At 38.4% G+C, this 20,638-nt stretch overlaps 1 protein-coding gene across 2 annotated transcripts in view; it reads left to right on the top strand.

Annotated features, from left to right (window-relative positions):
* The window catches only part of PTN (pleiotrophin), a 95,040-nt gene that overhangs the window by 50,525 nt on the left and 23,877 nt on the right, over window positions 1-20,638 (top strand). The window lies entirely within an intron of this gene.

Raw genomic sequence — 20,638 nt, 5'->3', positions numbered from 1 at the left:
AGAAAAGAAATCATCTAGTAAATAGGTCTCCCTGGCTTCAGAATGGACCACATTGTAAGCATTTTGAGAAGCACATACGGCATAAGGCTTTTAATTCCGTGGGACACTTGGTCACATTGAGCAAAGGAGCTACATTTACATTTTCATGAAAACCTTCAAGTTTTAGTTCACTTTCTTTATGGATAAGGCTCACATGTTACTTATTTATTTATTTATGTCCACAGAGTCTTGTACATAACAACACTAAATAAATTCTAGTCGATGGATTAGGAGCTGAAGGATCAATTTAAGGTCACTCCTCTTTCTAAAATTCTCTGAGGGCTTCCCTGGTGGCGCAGTGGTTGAGAGTCCGCCTGCCGATGCAGGGGACGCGGGTTCGTGCCCCGGTCCGGGAAGATCCCACATGCCACAGAGCGGCTGGGCTCCTGAGCCATGGCCGCTGAGCCTGCGCATCCGGAGCCTGTGCTCCGCAATGGGAGAGGCCACAACAGTGAGAGGCCCGCGTACCGCAAAAAAAAAAAAAAAAAAAATTCTCTGAAAAAAGGTACAATTTGTTTGTACTTAGATCACATCCTAAGCAGAAGGAAACTCCATGTCGACCTAATAGCTGACGAGCTTTACATGTGGTAATTCATAAATCCCTTTTTATAAGTGCTCTGGAAACAGCAGTTATTTAAAAGAAGCACTGCAAGTAGAGATTAACAGTGAATTCATTCACAAATTGTGACTGTGGAATGTCAAGAGAGGAGAGAGAAAAACTTTACTGGCAGAACAGCAGCTATTATACCATATGGGGAACAAATCTTGTTTATTCAGTATGCTCCTTTGTAAACATACGACTAGAATGAGATTTCAAGCTATGAGATGGGATAGCTGATGATTTCCTGTCATAAAACATGGAAGAGACATATTATATAGTAAATCGAATAATTAATTAGGATTAAAATCAAGTTAACTTCTTATCTGGCTTCACTACTAACTAGCTGTGTGGTTTGAGGTAAGTTATGCAATCTATTCAATCTTCAATTTCATAGTCTATTAACTGCAGATTAACAGTGCCTGCCATTGTTTATCCCACAGTGGTTTTGCGGAATTGAACAAGATAGAATCATACCATTTTGGGGTTGAAAAGTAGTTAATAGTTATTTAGTCTAATTAGTGATTTAAAATGAAAAGTGCTTTAAGGGAAAAAATTTAATACCATATATATAGTATTTTAAACATATCAGACCTTTCAATTTTTAACTTATTCTGAAAATACTCCTCCAAATTTGTTTGTGTCTGTTTTCTGAAGAGAGTTGCCTTATCTCTACATTTGCATCACTTGACCTGGTGCCTGGTGTGTTGTACACATTCACACCATCAATTTATTCAGTCTAAGTGAATGATTGAGTGGAAAACAACATCTTTACCTTTAAGGAGTAGACTGGTCTCAGTTTCTCCTGATTCACTTTCTTTTGTGTTCATTTGGTTTACATGTCTATAAATTGGAGCTAATGTCCTCATTCTACAGCTCTGATGTGTTATGACAATTGAGGTGAGAATAAGAATCGCTGGAAGCTAGTAACTTAAGTTGCTGTGGGGGTTTTCTAAAACTGTGATGAGACTGAGGCTGTCAGCCTCCCATAGGAAGCAACTAACTATGAATAGTGGAGTTTGGAGAGTTTTTTAGAGAGCTGAGAGTTTATGCCTTTATGTACTAATTCTTTCAGCTCATTAGCTTTGTAGATGTAGCCTTGTAAAACTACTGTGCATACTTTTCTATGTTGTTGATCACATATAAGAAACATCGGTGTACATTGATGATATCAGCTGTCTTGCAGATATCAATACTGTGACATCTGGGTGCTCCAATCAGGGAAAACTGAGTTGTTGGGGGCTATTTGACTCTATCCTAAATGACTCATATGTCCATATGAATTTTTAAAAATAATTTTCCCATATTTTCCTTTATCTTTATGCTGATACTGATGTACTTGGTGATAGCATTTATTTTCTTCCTTCTAATTTACTATGGACCTGAAAACCAAATAGCCAGACCTGTAGAATTATATATGAAATTCAAAAGATAATGATCAATATCCTAAGGGTATCAACCATGTGATACTGTTTCATTGGGTTGGGCTGGTCAGTCTTTTAAACATTATTCATTTATTCATTCAGTAAATATTTGCTGAGTACCTAGGTAGTTACTAAGTATGGAGATTGAAAGACGTATAGAACACAGTTTTATAGATATATAAAATTTCTGGATTTATTTGCTAGTAGAACAAGATATTATTTTATGGTTTAAAAGAAATAATATGATCTAGGTTAGCAACTACTTTAAATCTAGTTAAAATTTGCAGCTGCAAGGTAATAATCTCTAACCTATTTGAGTGTTGTTCCCTGCTGTCATCGTCATGTTAGACATATAATCAGAGTTAATTTTGTATCCTATTGTCTATGTAAGAGTTGCCAGGAATTCACCTCATTTACCTCTGAGAAAAATTAAATGAAACTTACGGTGGAGAGATTCCAGCTCACATGAAGAAGAATTTTCTGTTTGAGCTTCTTAAAAATAGAATGTACTGATTGCTCATTAGCTTCGTTTTTCCACCCATATTTACCATTTGTATATATTAAGCTTGTGGTCCAGTAAACACTTCACTGTATCCTGTGAAGCACTGTGAAGCAAGTTATTGCCATTTGCTTAAGTTATTGATTTAAATACATTCAAATGCAGGACTTTCCAGTTATCATTATTAATTTTTAATTCATTTATTTCAAGTCAACATTGTAGTCCATTAAGAATAGAATTAATCTTCAATTTATCATCAGTGTAATTTGATAGTTCCCCCAGTTTCAAGTGGTCTGCACATTAACTACAATCCTGTTCATGTTTTCATTCCAAGTATTTGCACAGATTTTTACAGAACAGAGTTAAAGAGAGAATCTTCTGTGAATTTCTTATGGACATCTCGTTGACTTCCTCTATTATTTTTCTCTTTTCTATTTGTCAGTTTCTATTCTGATCCTGATTATTTCCTACCTGTATTTAATTTTTAAATTTATTTATTTACTTATTTTATTTTTGGCTGAGTTGGGTCTTCATTGCTGTGCGCGGGCTTTCTCTAGTTGCGGCAAGCGGTGGCTACTCTTCATTGCGGTGCGCGGGCTTCTCATTGCGGTGGCTTCTCCTGTTGCGGAGCACGGGCTCTAGGTGCGCGGGCTTCAATAGTTGTGGCACGTGGGCTTCAGTAGTTGTGGCTCACGGTTTCTAGAGCGCAGGCTCAGCAGTGCCGTGCACGGGCCTAGTTGCTCCGCGGCATGTGGGATCATCCTGGACCAGGGATCAAACCCATGTTCCCTGCATTGGCAGGCGGATTCTTAACCACTGTGCCACCAGGGAAGTCCCTACCTGTATTTAATTTGGATTTGAATTTTTTCCTAGATTTTTGAGATGGAAGATTAAATTACTGATTTTAGATTTTTTTCTCCCTTTCAATATAAGCACTCTCTGGTGGAATGGGTAGTTATATCACAGTGTACCCACCTCACAGAGTTATTGCCTGACTGGAACTTCACTGTCTTACTCAAGAGGTATGTTTTCAGACTGTGTCAAAATTTCCTGAAACCCGGATACTCTATGGCCCTAAGATCACTATTATTAGCCACCTTCTCACACAACTAAATAAGTTTTATTTGGCATGAAGGAACCATTTTGATCTCTTTGTCACTCTTTTATAAATTTCAATGGTAGTTTTAGCCCTCAGGCTAATTATTTCTAGAAAGGATGGAGTTCAGTAAGTGGGGCATTTGATGCTTCCAAAAAAAGGGAAAAAAAATCAACAACCTCCTTTTTTGACATGGAAACCATGCAGAAGGACTTCGCAGGATCTCTGAAGGAACAAGAAGCAATTGACTCTCACGAACCATCGTGAGATGTGATACTCAAGTCCACATTCCTTTACCAACAGTGCATTCAGTGAATCATTAGATGAAAGAAGAATGAGTGGAAGGAACTATGTGTATGAGAGAAGAGGATGTGGAAACGAGGTGAAAATAACCATGTAAGCAGAAACAGAAAGTGGGCTTTTAGAGGACAAGGCGAGTGAGCAGAATCACAACGCCTGATTTTAATGTTTCTAGTTTCCAATGTTACATCACTTTCAGCATGTTTTTTAGTAGCAGACTTTTCACCGTTGATAAAATATGATAAAGAATGCGAAGAATGAGGCAGACAGAATGAATGGGGGTGAGGTATCTCTACCAAACTACAAGGTCACTTGATGTTTTAAACTAACCTGATGTAATGTTCTGGTTTTGGAAGATGTCACTAGGTCCCTAATGAAGTGAGTTTGCTAGGCTTCTAACAAGATTTTCCTCTTTCCCAAAACAACACTCTGCATAATCAATTAAGCCTTTCCTTGATTTCTTTTCTTGTTTTTTTTTTTTTTTCCCATTCTTCTTTATTTTTTTAGTCAATGAGCTCTGCTCTAAATGAAAGCTGGAGTTGTATGAACTGAATTGGCTGGAAATAGTAGCTGAAAGGCGTGCAAATCAAAGCTGGCAAGTTTCAGCTCTTCCGTTCCTGAAGCAGAGGCTAACTTCAATCCAAATGGCTTCCTGGGCAATTGTTTCATTATTCTAGCGCTTTGTTCCTAGTATGGAACCAGGCATTAATAACCCAGACTTTGCAAGCTAAACCAAGAAAACATACATCACATCTTTACCTTCAGGTGTCTTAGTACCCATCTTCCTAGCAGTGTGGGAACTGTGTAGGAAGGGATTTTAAATCACTCATGGGTTCGAGGTGGGTGTGGAGAGAGGGCAACCTTTAGGCTCTTTGATCTTTCCTGTTCCATCCTAACCTAGCATAGGCCCTAAACTACAGACAGAGGAGAAAACTAGGAGCTCTGAAGTCAGGCAGCTCTACCCACTTTGGTACCTATACTAAGGACAAGGATTTTTAGTATCTTTGCAGGAGCTATGTACCTATATCTACATCTATATATTTCCATACACACATATTTTGGGGGGTAAAATTATTTGTAATTTTGCTTTTAGAAATTATTTGCCCTCAAGTCATTCATTTTTAGACTGTCACTAAGTATATTCAAGAATTCCTGCAGGACTTCCCTGGTGGCACAGTGGTTCAGAGTCCGCCTGCCAATGCAGGGCACACGGGTTCGTGCCCCCGTCCAAGAAGATCCCACATGCCGCGGAGCGGCTGGGCCCGTGAGCCATGGCCGCTGAGCCTGCGCGTCCAGAGCTTGTGGTCCGCAACGGGAGAGGTCACAACAGTGAGAGGCCCACGTACCGAAAAAAAAAAAAAAAGAATTCCTGCAAAGTGAGAAAATGTAATCTAGAGATTTTACATAATTCACATTTTTACAAGGATGTATAGCTCCTCAAAAAAGTACTGATGGGCTTCCCTGGTGGTGCAGTGGTTGAGAGTCCGCCTGCCGATGCAGGGGACATGGGTTCGTGCCCCGGTCTGGGAAGATCCCACATGTCGCGGAGCGGCTGGGCCCGTGAGCCATGGCCGCTGAGCCTGCGCATCCGGAGCCTGTGCTCCGCAATGGGAGAGACCACAACAGTGAGAGGCCCGCGTACCGCAAAAAAAAAAAAAAAAAGTACTGATGGCTCTCTCCTCTACTGCACAAATAGCACTGTGATGGGCAGAGAATTAAATACGGATGTGGTTCTTGTATTCTCTCCCCACATCAGCTTCTAGAAAGTATAAAACCAAATGTTGGTAAATTATTAGTAAGTATAAAAGAGTACATCATGGGCATTTTGTATTTTAACCTCTCTATTCAACTTTGTGGTTAAGAGCACAGACATAATTTGATTTTAACTAGTCTAGGTTCAAATTCTATTTTTTTTTTAATTGAAATATAGTTGACTTACAAACTCTGCTTCTACCACTTTGTGATCTTGGGCAAGTTACCTAGATTCTTTAACTTATGTTTTACTCACCTGTAAAACTGAAATAATATTGACTCTTTTCTAATGTCGTTGAGAGGATAAAAGATGAAGCTGTTAGCACAGAGCAAAGCCTTTAATCCATGATGGCTATTATCTTTCCCTACTCTAATTTTCCCTTTGCGTTTCTCTTTACTTTTATTATTTCATCTTTCTAGAATGTATATATTTTAAAAGGTACCTTAAATTATTGGAAGAAATTGGACCATAAATAATTTAAATAAGTAATCAAATAGTAAGCAAATATTTAAATTTTTTATTCCTAAAGAAATTATGGTTTAGAACAAGTGTTTTCAAATTTTCAGTATCACCTGGGGATCTTGACCTTGTTAGAATGAGTATTCTAGTTCAGAAGGTCTAGGGTGGGACTTGACAGTCTGCATTTCTAACAAGCTCCCAGGTGATGCTGATGCTGCTGTCCTTACAGGAGGGCTTTGTGGAGCAAGGGGTTCAGAAGAGCGGCGTAGAACTTTATAAAAACACAAAGTATCCAGTGCCTAGCACACTTTGACTTGCAACCAAGAGCAGTGAGATGGTGTCTTATTTCTCTTATGCTTTTTTTTTTTTTTTTTTTTTTGCGGTACGCGGGCCTCTCACTGCTGTGGCCTGTCCCGTTGTGGAGCCCAGGCTCCGGATGCGCAGGCTCAGCGGCCATGGCTCACGGGCCCAGCTACTCCGCGGCATGTGGGATCTTCCCGGATGGGGGCACGAACCCGTGTCCCCTGCATCAGCAGGCGGACTCTCAACCACTGCGCCACCAGGGAAGCCCTGTTTTATGCTTTTATGAGTAAAAGATTCCTTTCTTTAATCCAAATTACCTGAGAGTCCCATGGGATTCTATTTCTGACACAGTCATTGCCTTTGCCGTCCTTTTGAGTCATAGCAGTTCCCTGAGCAGACTCTTGGTCCCTTGACTCTTGGACAGAGTCTTTTCCATTACACTGCGGCAGTTCTCGGGGCCTTTCATTATGTCACATTGCATATTTATTAGGCTCTTCTAACATAATAACTCGGCCGAGTCACACAGATACCCACTGGTCAAGAAACAGTCTCTAAACTAATGTTAACTTAATGATTGTTTCAGAAGCAGCTATGTGCTTTTTTTTAACTTCACAATTTTGCTAAAATATACCTCAATGTTACCAGTGATTCCTTGTTGCTAATTCCCACAGGCACCTATCTCTAGAATTTGACCCTGTTCATTATTTCTTACTTCTTGAAACTTCCTGTTTGCTTGGTTTCCATGATTCAACTTCCTTTGCTTGCCTCTTACTGCTCTGTTGCTACCCTCGATTCACTTACGTAAGAATTAGAATTCTCACGTCTTGTGTACATCTTCAGTTCTTACTCTGTGTCTTCTTACTCTGTGGTCTCTTAGGTCGATAACTACTATCTCTTTCAACTCAGATATCCTATTGGTACCTCAAACTCAGTGTGTCCAAACAGATCTTTGCTACCTTTCCTTACTTAACCTTAGTCATTTAACATCTTTAAGCTTTTTTTTTTTTTACTGATCTGAAAAGTCAGGCTAGTGAAAGAACCTAAATAATCAGACGTCTGAGAATTAATATATTAATAGATACTATATTAACTATATTATATATAAATATCTATTATGCATATTGTGAGATTTAAGATATGTCGGTTGCTGAGAATACTGTCCTTAGGATAGATCTGAGTGTGTATTACTTATGAATCTGTTTAAAACCATATTGTCTATGTTCGCACTTACCTCCGGATTGAAGATTAGAATCTGGGAGATGTCCTAGATTTCTCCTTCCATAGTACATTCAATTAATGTGATAAGTCCAATAAATTTTATCCCTTAAATAACTTTTTTTGGTCTTCGCTCTATCCCCTTTCCAGTGTCACAGTGTAAGTCTTCTCAGTGTTTCACCTGGATTATGTCAACTGCCCTTGTCTAAGCCTCCCTGAGTCTAGGCGCACATCCTCCATTCACTCTGCTTACCGATTGCTGAGTGCTCTCTCAGATTCACAGCTGGTCATGGTCCTCCTTCTCTCAAAATTCTTCATAGCTCCGTATTTCCTAAAGTAAAACATCATTGCATTTCTCACGTGACCCTTATATATGACAAGCAAGAAACATCAAGATTAGTCTCTTCCATCTCTTAGTTTCTTTTCTATTTCTCAACTTTTCTCACTGATGCTTGAGCAATTTTTAACTAATCATTGATTCCTGGAATATATCACAGTTACTCAAACCTGCAGGCCTTTGCCTGCATGTTCCTCTTTCTCTAAACTAATCTGTTATTTTTTTTTTTTTTCTAATCTGTTATTTGAGATTAAACTCAAAATTAGTCTCCTCTGGAAGCTTTCCTTAAAGACTCTGAACATACTTAGGTAACATTTTTATGCCCGTTAAAAAGAAGAAGAAGAACAAAACTATTACAGCAATTTCCTAATTTTAGTGCATCATTATTTTATCAGGAAATAGTGTTGGATTTGATTCAGGTTTTTTATGGCATCTGTTGAAATAATCCCATGATTTTTCTCCATTATTCTGGTAATTCTGCTAATACAATGAAATACATTGGCATTCAGCTGTTAAAACAGCTTTGCATCCTGGAATAAACATCACTAGTTATGATTTATTAGCTTTTTATAATATTTACTGGATTTGATTTACTAATATTTTTAAAAGATTTTTATGTTTATGTTCACGAGGAGTGTTGGTCTATAGTTTCTTGTAATGTCCTTGTTAGGTTTTGGTATCAAGTCAAATTCATTCATACTGAATTTTTTTCTACTTATACCAATTAGAGTGGTTAAAATCTTAGATTATGATTCTGGATTAGCCTGTTTCTTTTTTCAGTTCTGTCCGTGAGTAATTCATGTCTTTTGAAATTTTATTATATATAAACCCATTTGGTATTATGCCTTCTAGATCAATGGATACTTTTTCTAATTATGAAATGTCTCTATTTTGTTAATTCTTCCTGACTTGAAGTCTACATTGACTGTTACTACTATAGCCACACTAGCTTTTTTATGATGACTGGTTTTGTGGAATAACTTTTCCCATCCTTTAACTTTTAACTTAAATATATATATACACACACACACACACACACATATATATATATATATAAATAAAGTGTGTCTTTTGTAGATAGCATGCAGTTCAGTATTGCTTGTTTCTTTAGTTTGACAATCTGTGTTTTTTGATTAATACATTTTGTCTATTTGTATTTAATGCAATCATTCATATGTGTACGTTTACACATACTTTCTTGCTATCTCTTTTTATCCAATTTGTTCCTTGTTCCTTTGTCCCTCCTTTCTGATTATTTTAGGTTAATCAAACCTTATTTTAAGTTTCCTACTTTAATTTTTCTCTTTTCAGTTGTAACTGAATTATTTCTTTTAATGGTTGCTCTAGGAATTGACATATGTATCTTTGACATATAACTTCCTATTCAAAATGAACATTACACCACTTTATGTAAAAAATCCTTAAAACAGTAAAATTCTTGCCTCCTTTATCAAAAATAAGGTGACCATATGTGCATGGGTTTATCTGTGGGCTTTCTATCCTGTTCCATTGATCTACATTTCTGTTTTTGTGCCAGTACCATACTGTCTTGATTATTGTAGCTTTGGAGTATAGTCTGAAGTCAGGGAGTCTGATTACTCCAGCTCTGTTTTTCTTTCTAAAGATTGCTTTGACTATTCGGGGTCTTCTGTGTTTCCATACAAATTGTGAAATTTTTTGTTCTAGCTCTGTGAAAAATGCCATTGGTAGTTTGACAGGGATTGCACTGAATCTGTAGATTGCTTGGGGTAGTAGAGTCATTTTCACAATGTTGATTCTTCCAATCCAAGAACATGGTATATCTCTCCATCTGTTTGTGTCATCTTTAATTTCTTTCATCAGTGTCATATTTTTCTGCATACAGGTCTTTAGTCTCCTTAGGTAGGTTTATTCCTAGATATTTTATTCTTTTTGTTGCAATGGTAAATGGGAGTGTTTTCTTGATTTCACTTTCAGATTTTCATCATTAGTGTATAGGAATGCCAGAGATTTCTGTGCATTAATTTTGTATCCTGCTACTTTACAAAATTCATTGATTAGCTCTAGTAGTTTTCTGGTAGCGTCTTTAGGATTCTCTACATATAGTATCATGTGATCTGCAAACAGTAACAGCATTACTTCTTCTTTTCTGATTTGGATTCCTTTTATTTCTTTTTCTTCTCTGATTGCTGTGGCTAAAACTTCCAAAACTATGTTGAATAAGAGTGGTGAGAGTGGGCAACCTTGTCTTGTTCCTGATGTTAGTGAAAATGTTTTCAGTTTTTCACCATTGAGAACAATGCTGGCTGTGGGTTTATCATATATAGCCTTTATTATGTTGAGGTAAGTTCCCTCTATGCCTACTTTCTGGAGCGTTTTTATCATAAATGGGTGTTGAATTTTGTCAAAAGCTTTTTCTGCATCTATTGAGATGATCATATGGTTTTGATCCTTCAATTTGTTCATATGGTGTATCACATTGATTGATTTACATATATTGTAGAATCCTTGCATTCCTGGGATAAACCCCACTTGATCATTGTGTATGATCCTTTTAATGTGCTGCTGGATTCTGTTTGCTAGTATTTTGTTGAGGATTTTTGCATCTATGTTCATCAGTGATATTGGCCTGCAGTTTTCATTTTTTGTAGCATCTTTGTCTGGTTTTGGTATCTGGGTGATGTTGGCTTCGTAGAATGAGTTTGGGAGTGTTCCTCCCTCTGATATATTTTGGAAGAGTTTGAGAAGGAGGGGTGTTTTCTCTTCTCTAAACGTTTGATAGAATTCACCTGTGAATCCATCTGGCCCTGGGCTTTTGTTTGTTGAAAGATTTTTAGTCACAGTTTCAATGTTAATGCTTGTGGTTGGTCTCTTTATATTTCCTATTTCTTCCTGGTTTAGTCTTGGAAGCTTGTGCTTTTCTAAGAATTTGTGCATTTTTTCCAGGTTGTCCATTTTAGTGGCATATAGTTGCTTGTAGTAATCTCTCATGATCCTTTGTATTTCTGCAGTGTCAGTTGTTACTTCTCCTTTTTCATTTCTAATTCTATTGATTTGAGTCTTCTCCCTTTTTTTCTTGATGAATCTAGCTAATGGTTTGTCAATTTGTTTATCTTCTCAAAGAACCAGCTTTTAGTTTTATTGATCTTTGCTATTGTTTTCTTCACTTTTTTCTAATTAATTCTGATCTGATCTTTATGATTTCTTTCCTTCTGCTAACTTTGGGGTCTTTTTATTCTTCCTTCTGTAATTGCTTTAGGTGTAAGGTTAGGTTGTTTATTTTAGATGTTTCTTGTTTCTTGAGGTAGGATTGTATTGCTAAAAACTTCCCTCTTAGAACTGCTTTTGATGCATCCCATAGGTTTTGGGTCATCGTGTTTTCCTTGTCATTTGTTTCTAGGTATTTTTTTATTTCCTCTTTGATATCTACAGTGATCTCTTGGTTATTAAGTAGTGTATTGTTTATTTTTTATTTTTACTTTTTTTTATGGTACGCGGACCTCTCACTGTTGTGGCCTCTCCCATTGCGGAGCACAGGCTCCGGACGCGCAGGCTCAGCGGCCATGGCTCACGGGCCCAGCCGCTCCGCGGCATGTGGGATCTTCCCAGACTGGGGCACGAACCCATGTTCCCTGCATCAGCAGGCAGACTCTCAACCACTGCGCCACCAGGGAAGCCTGTGTTTGTATTTTTTACAGATTTTTTCCTGTAATTGATATCTAGTCTCATAGCATTGGGGTCATAAATGATACTTGATATCATTACAATTTTCTTATATTTACCAAGGCTTGGTTTGTGACCCAAGATATGATCTATCCTGGAGAATGTTCTATGAGCACTTGAGAAGAAAGTGTATTCTGTTGTTTTTTAATGGAATGTCCTATAGATATCACTGAAGTCCATCTTGTTTAATGTATCATTGAAATCTTGTGTTTCCTTATTTATTTTCATTTTGAATGATCTGTCCATTGGTGAAAGTGGGGTGTTAACGTCCCCTACCATGATTGTGTTACTGTTGATTTCCCCTTTTACGGCTGTTAGCATTTGCCTTATGTATTGATGTGCTCCTATACTGGGATAAAATATAAATATTTATATTTATAAATTAAATTTATAAATTATAAATATTTATAATTGTTCTATCATCTTCTTGGATTGATCCCTTGATCATTACATAGTGTCCTTCTTTGTCTCTTGTAATAGTCTTTATTTTAAAGTCTATTTTGTCTAATATGAGAATTGTTACTTCAGCTTTCTTTTGAATTCCATTTGCATGGAATATCTTTTTCCATCCCCTCACTTTCAGTCTGTATGTGTCCCTAGGTCTGAAGTGGGTCTCTTGTAGATGGCATATATATGAGTCTTCTTTTTGTATCCATTCAGCCAGTCTATGTCTTTTGGTTGGAGCATTTAATCCATTTACATTTAAGGTAATTATCGATATGTATGTTCATATTACCATTTTCTTAATTGTTTGGGTTTGTTATTGTAGGTCTTTTCCTTCTCTTGTGTTTCCTGCCAGAGAAGTGCTTTTAGTATTTGTTGTAAAGCTTGTTTGGTGGTGCTGAATTCTCTTAGCTTTTGCTTGTCTGTAAAGGTTTTAATTCTTCTTTGGAATCTGAATGAGATCCTTGCTGGGTAGAGCAATCTTCGTTGTAGCTTTTTCCCTTTCAACACTTTAAGTATGTCCTGCCACTCCCTTCTGGCTTACAGAGTTTCTGCTGAAAGATCAGCTGTTAACCTTATGGGTATTCCCTTGTATATTATTGGTTGTTTTTCCCTTGCTGCTTTTAATATCTTTTCTTTGTATTTATTTTTTGATCATTTGATTAATATGTGTCTTGGCATGTTTCTCCTTGGATTTATCCTGTATGGGACTCTCTGTGCTTCCTGGACTTGATTCACTATTTCCTTTCCCATATTAGGGAAAATTTCAACTATAATCTCTTGAAATATTTTCTCAGTCCCTTTCTTTTTCTCTTCTTCTTCTGGGACCCCTATAATTCGAATGTTGGTGCGTTTAATGTTGCTCCAGAGGTCTCTGAGACTGTCTTCAATTCTTTTCATTCTTTTTTCTTTATTCTGCTCTGCAGTAGTTATTTCCACTATTTTATCTTCCAGGTCAGTTATCCATTATTCTGCCTCAGTTATTCTACTATTGATTCTTTCTAGAGAATTTTAAATTTCATTTATTGTGTTGTTCATCATTGTTTATTTGCTCTGTAGTTCTTCTACGTCCTTGTTAAATGTTTCTTGAATTTTCTGCATTCTGTTTCCAAGATTTTGGATCATCTTTACTATCATTACTCTGAATTCTTTTTCAGGTAGGCTGCCTATTTCCTCTTCATTTGTTTGTTCTGGTGGGTTTTTGCCTTGTTCCTTCATCTGCTGTGTATTTCTCTGTCTTCTCATTTTGCTTAACTTACTGTGTTTGTGGTCTCTTTTTTGCAGTGTGCACGTTCGTAGTTCCCATTTATTTTTGGTGTCTGCCCCCAGCGTGTAAGGTTGGTTCAGTGGGTTTTGTAGGCTTCCTGGTGCAGGGGAGTAGTGCCTGTGTTCTGGTGGATGAGGTTGGATCTTGTCTTTCTGGTGGGGAGGACCGTGTTCGGGTGTGTGTTTTGGGGTGTCTGTGAACTTAGTATGATTTTAGGCAGCCTCTCTGCTAATGGGTGGGGTTGTGCTCCTGTCTTGCTAGTTGTTTGGCATGGGGTGTCCAGCACTGGAGCTTGCTGGCCGTTGAGTGGAGCTGGGTCTTAGCATTGAGATGGAGATCTGTGGAAGAGGTTTTCCTGTTTGATATTATGTGGAAGTGGGAGGTCTCTGGTGGACCAATGTGCTGAACTCGCCTCTCCCACCTCAGAGGCACAGGCCTTACACCCAGCCAGAGCAGCAAGACTCTGTCAGACACACGGTTCAGAAGAAAAGGGAGAAAAAAGGAAAGAAAGAAAGAAAGAAAAAAGAAAATAAGTAAAATAAAGTTATTAGAATAAAAAGTAACTATTAAAATAAAAAATTAAAAAGTAATAAAGAAAAAAGAAAGAAGAGAGCAAGCAAATCAAAAAGTAAATCCACCAATGATAGCAAGTGCTAAAAACTATACTAAAAAAAGGGAAAGAAAGAACCCTAGGCCAAATGGTGAAAGCAAAGCTATACAGACAAAATCACACACAGAAGCATACAGACACACACTCACAAAAAGAGAAAAAGGAAAAAAATATATATATCGTTGCTCCCAAAGTCCACCTCCTTAATTCGGGATGATTCGTTGTCTATTCAGGTATTCCACAGATGCAGGTACATCAAGTTGAGTGTGGAGCTTTAATCCGCTGCTCCTGAGGCTGCTGGGAGAGATTTCCCTTTCTTTTCTGTGTTCGCACAGCTCCTAGGTTTCAGCTTTGGATTTGGCCCTGCCTCTGCGTGTAGGTCGCCGGAGGGCTCTGTTCTTCGCTCAGACAGGGCGGGGTTAAAGGAGCCGCTGATTCGGGGGCTCTGGCTCACTCAGGCCGGGGGGGCAGGGAGGGGTACGGAGTACGGGGCGGGCCTGCGGCGGTAGAGGCCGGCGTGACGTTGCACCAGCCTGAGGCACGCCGTATGTTCTCTCAGGGAAGTTGTCCCTGGATCCCGGGACCCTGGCAGTGGCGGGCTGCACAGGCTCCCGGAACGGGGGTGTAGATAGTGACCTGTGCTCGCACACAGGCTTCTTGGTGGCGGCAGCAGCAGCCTTAGCGTCTCATGCCCGTCTCTGGGGTCCGCGCTGATAGCCGCGGCTCGCGCCCGTCTCTAGAGCTCCTTTAAGAGGCGCTCTGAATCCCCTCTCCTCGCGCACCAGGAAACAAAGAGGGAAAAAAAACCCTCTCGCCTCTTCGGCAGCTCCAGGTTTTTTTCCCGGACTCCCTCCCAGCTAGCCGTGGAGCACTAACCCCTTCAGGCTGTGTTCACGCCGCCAACCCCATTCCTCTCCCTGGGATCCGACCTCCAAAGCCCGAGCCTCAGCTCCCAGCCCCGCCCGCTCCGGCGGGTGAGCAGACAAGCCTCTCGGGCTGGTGAGTGCAGGTCGGCACCGATCCTCTGTGCGGGAATCTCTCCGCTTTGCCCTCTGCACCCCTGTTGCTGCGCTCCCCTCCGTGGCTCCAAAGCTCCCCCCCCCACCGTCTCTGCCAGTGAAGGGGTACCCAGTGTGTGGAAGCTTTTCCTCCTTCACGTTTCCTCCTAGAGGTGCAGGCCCCGTCCCTATTCTTTTGTCTCTGTTCTTTCTTTTGCCCAACCCAGGTACATGGGGGAGTTTCTTGCCTTTTGGGAAGTCTGAGGTCTTCTGCCAGCATTCACGAGGTGTTCTGTAGGAGCTGTTCCACATGTAGATGTATTTCTGATGTATTTGTGGGGAGGAAGGTGATCTCCGCGTCTTACTCCTCCGCCATCTTGAAGGTCTCCTCTCATTGTGATCTTTAAACAAACAACGAGCCTGCGTGATAAAACTAAATTTTCTTACAGGAGGATACTGAGAGTAAAAGGGAGTGACTGCTTTGTCCACATCACAGATATAATAAGTGACGAAGCTTATATGGAAGAAATCTGGCTGACTCCAAAGGCTCTTCTCTTCCCACAGTATTAAAAATTTTGTTTTTAATGCCTTATGATTTTCTGAGATATTTTCCTCATATTTGTAATCATACTTGTTATACTGTGTGTTTGATCTTTGATAAGAGGACATAATCATGTCCAACTTTAATGTGAGGTATGGAATAGTTAGAATACACACTTGTAAAATTCCTATTTTTGCTACCACAAGGCATTTTGCATACTCAAATATATTCCATATTTACATCACCTACTTGAGACATTTTCCCATTTCTACCTTTTGAAAAAATACTGTTTTGTACCATCATATCCCCTACTGGGTAGATCTTGATATTGGCCAGACCAGTGACTTTTAAATACATTTTTCCTTCTTGACAAATGACAACTTACAAGGAAGCCACTAAGGAAAGTAGTTAAAGAAGAGCTGCTCCAGCTGAAGCTGAGATAAGGGTGGGAGCTATGGGCACAGAAGGGTGGCTTTCAACACACATTTTCAGGATCCTTTAACGCCTGGCAGCAGCCTTTGACCTCTTCCTGGAAACACCGGTGCTCTAAAAATCACTGCTTTAGCCCAACTTTATTTTTCTAATGAATATCAGAAGGGATTTTTAAATGTGTGTGTGTGAACTTTTTTTTTTTGAGTATGAAGTTTTTGAGTCTTGGAGCTCATTCTTGACTCCAATCATAATACTTTGGTAATAAACACCCCAAAATGAACCAAAGTACATAGAACAGCCACAAAACTGATAAACAAAAATAAAAACAAAGCCAAAAGGGTAACAAATGTACTATATTAAAGATATCTGGATGGACTGTTGAGTATGGTGGCTGCCCCTCTGGTGGTAATTTAGGGTTTTAGTCACGTTTATACAACATGCAGCCTTTTCCTCCCTCCCTGACCTTCCCTTGTTTCACTTCTCCAGACCAGTTAATAACTCTGTCTATCTTCCTCCCTCACAGCTCCCAGGATTAACTCATTATATCTTTCTCCTTTTGAGGTCCACCCACTGTTACTTACTACTGTACACTCTATTCTAATCACATTCTGTCACTGAATGTATTATAAACATCATCTCCACATATTCACTTATTTGGTCCTTTCTGCCTGAATTTCTCTTCCTTCCCTCTTTTCTTTATTTAGAAGACTTCAACTATTAAAAAAAAAAAAGGTAAAATATACCCAGCCCTCTACCTCACTCAACCTTGCTAAGCAAAATTATCACTTGAGCCTATGTACTGAGCTAGCACTACGTGTATAAACTTTTAATGATGTTTACCATAGTGAATCATTTCTCTCCCTTTTCTCCCAGTTAGACAGAACTCCTTTAGGGGGAGGGCTGAATCATATTCTTTTATCATGTTCCCATGCCCAGCATACACCTGGCCCTTAGTAGGTGCTCTAAAAATCAGTGAATAGATGTCTAAAGAAGATGTCTTAAAATATCACATTTTTCCAGCAGGTGCCACCATGCCATGAAAATATTTCAGCCTTAAAGTTGCCTGTTTCTATTGAGTTGTACAAAATTAAGTGAATGTCCTTCTTTATCCACCTAATTGATAATGCACTTAGTTAAAATCAAAGGTGGAACACTGTTGAACTCATTCCTGGGGTGTGAGTAGAGTGTACCTGAGGTCATCATGCACACACGTGCTTGAGACACATTCTTTTCAAGGCTTGTTTTTTAAATAAGCTTAACAAGGTCAAAGTGAAGGTCTGATTTAGCAAAAGATTCCATTGTAAACATAATGGCTATTTATATGAGACTTTAGGAATCTAAGGCAACGACCAAACCATTTGAAAATAAATCAATATGAGGATTCCGACTTGAAGAAGAGTTGGTGAAAATGAAAAAAAGTGACCTATAAAAAGGAAAAATATACTTTTTCACAGAAATTTAGGCACGTAGATCACAAAATATCTAGAAAAGTCTGATGATGTGTAATATATGGTGCAGAAGCATTGCAAATCATTCACTGACCATTCCTGTATGTATGAAACTGCTTTAGATTCTGGTTGTTTGCAGCCCAATTTCTTCAGTGAATTTTATATCCCATGGTATAGACAAAGGGCTGAGACATCATTTTAGCATGAATATTAATTCCTCTGTTTGATACCATGTTTTGGCGATAATTTTTGCTGGCAAAAATTTTACTGAGTGGCAACTAAGTGCTGGGTTCCTATCCTAGGTACTTGAAATAAAGAGGGCAGTAGAATAGTTTCACCACACAAGAGGCATAAAATGCAGTTGCAAAGTTAGATTTTTTTTTTCATTTCATACACGTTAAATTACATCAACAGTTTCCCTAATTCTCAACATGGAATCTCTTTACTTCAGCGAACTCCAAAGAAATACTGGGCATGAAGGTCCTTGAGTTTATTTTAACTTTTTAAGAAGTCAAAAGGCTGAACAAATTTGTATCCTTAGAAAGCTGAACAAATCTTTAGTTGGCATTAAATCATATCTCTGTCTCCTTTTTTGTTTTTTAAAATTTTTATCTTTTGATTTTAGATATTAGACGGCTTAAAGTGTCATGCTTGTTATGTCTTAATAAAAAGAAGTACTTTCTTTTAGTAAGTAATACGAGTGTAGGGGTGAATTAACTTTATTCAACAACTAATAATATATTTCTTGATATTCTGGGTTAGCTCTGTGTCTACATCTTGCATTTTCACAATAAACCTCTCAAGTTGTTGTTATAATCAAACCCACTTTGTAGATGTCAAAACAGCGGTTCAAATGGTTGTGATTTGCCCAAGAACATTCCAAAAATTATATGGTGGAGCTGAAGTTTAAGCCAAAGCTTCTGCCTCAAATCCTATATTAGTCATTCCAAACAGATCACTAAGAGACAGGTTCCAGCATTCTTGTTTTGTGTTTACACGAGATGTTAATCATCTTTAAAAATTCTAGATCCTATTAAAATGCTAAAGGAAAGGAGAGCTCTCTTTTCCTTTTCATCAGCGATTTCTCCATAGAAGTGACCAGGACTTAATAAATTAACACTTTTCCCCTGAGTTGGTTTCAGAAACCAACTCAGGGGAAACCCTGAACTTCATACTTATTAGTGATTGAGATAACTCAACAATAATTTCCAGACAACAGACATCTAGGGTAGTCTTCAACTTAACCGTTAAACCCTATGAAATTAAATCTGTCAGAGCAAGCTCAACACAAGATGGCAGTAGGAGGGGGTGAAAATAAGTAAATTATTCAAAAGAACTGAGCTGACTTAGCAAGGCTTATTCTGCCACTGTTTTATTTCCCTCCGTGTGAAAAATAAGTCATGATCCTGACCACTTCCTTAAGGTCAATGTTCTTGCCTCCATGCTCATCTAGCAACTGTTGGATAGCAGGCAGGGTTAAACCATATACAGATGCTTTGGCCTTTGCTTGATGCTAAGGACAAATAATCAACTATGCAAATACCACAAGCAAGGGAAACTGTTATCTACACATGTTTAATTACCCAAGGTTTTGCCACGGTACCAAGGCACCAGCATGCTACTTGGGCTTTTGGATAATTTGAGTCATCTCTTTTCTAAACTCCCTTATTCTCCTCTTTTAAATAACCATTTTTTCATTTGCTCTACCCAAAAAAACTTAAGCTATCAAAATAGAGGCTTAAACAGAATGGTAGGCAAAACAGGAGGGAAGGGAAAAGAGGTTGAGAAGATTCTCCAACTCACACCTATTGCTGATCACATACTTTACACATTTTCCCTGTACGCATGGAATTGCATGCATTTTTCTTTAGAACATCTAAAAGCTGAAATTAACCGCTTGCCCACTAATTAAGATTCTGAATTTTTCTGAATCAATAGGAGAAATAACATAGACTAGAGTGCACTTCCGTTCTACCAGCTCTCATCCCAATTCCTGTCTCCTTCCTTCCTCTCTGCTCCCACTATAGTTAAGATCACTTGTTTAATAGACCATTCTATGACTCAAAAGAAATTTTTGGTCAGGAAATTCTGGCCCATGTGGGATTTTTTTTTCTTGAAATTAAGTGAATTTAACTTGATTGAGAGAAAGCTTTTTGGAAATAATTATAAAAGTAAGAACTTGGCAATGTCAGGCTAGAAATGCTGAGGTTAAAATAGCCAGCAATAGCACCTTTCTATTAATAACTCTGTGGGTGTGTGTTATTTATGGAAGAGTTCTTTCTGTTTCTGCCAAGTGGCCATGCTTCCTCAGTGACATTTCTTTACAAGGCTCTGCAAGCATCTCTCCATTGCTTGGCCAGAAAGTTCTCTCAAGAGCTGTGCTTTCATGATGGAAATTTCTGAATTCTCATCTAATTCACAATCTAAATATTTCAGGTATTCAAAGGTAATTGTGAAACATAAAGGTGTATTCCAACTTGGAAAGAAATATGTTAAATTTTTAAAGTTCTGAATTTAAAAGTTAACTTACCCTTTAAGAAAGTTCAGATGAAAAGTTTCTGCCACCAAAGTGGTTAGTCACTGCGAGTATGTTCTTGGACAGCCTTTGGAGAAAACAACAGAAGACCTTCACCTTGGTTCACATTACACCTAATAATTGTAAATGACGCATGGCTAAGTCATATATGTATAGCAGTGTAGGTGCACCAGGGTACTCAGCTCTGAGAAGGCTTGCCAACCAGTACATCCAGATCGGCTTCTCATATAGTTCATGTCCAATGAGAGTCATAGGAAAAGTCTCCGCATCAGTAGGAACTCTTCTGTCTGACCATCAGTGAAGTATAGTTATAAAAATTTAGCATTAAGAGGAAGAACAAAACACCTCATTTTAGATTTTAGAAAGTAATGGAGATGCTGAGTAGCTATTTAGGATGTAAGATTCATTGAAAGGACCAAATGACCAAAATACTAACTTTAACTGATAGATGAAATATGCTTCATCCATACAATGGAATCTAGAGTCATCAATTAAAAAAACACTAATAAGGGATAGCATTTCCAATGTCACAGAAAGGGGGAAAAATTCACGGACAAGGACATCATTTCATAGATGTGTTTGAATGAGGAAAAGCAAATTGCAGAATAGAGTGATCTCAATCCCTTATATGTGTGAT

This window comes from Stenella coeruleoalba (assembly GCF_951394435.1).
Source record: "Stenella coeruleoalba genome assembly, chromosome: 9".
Lineage (NCBI taxonomy): Eukaryota > Metazoa > Chordata > Mammalia > Artiodactyla > Delphinidae > Stenella > Stenella coeruleoalba.
The sequence above is the reverse complement of the archived record's forward strand: the minus strand, read 5'-3'. Positions and strand labels throughout refer to the sequence as shown.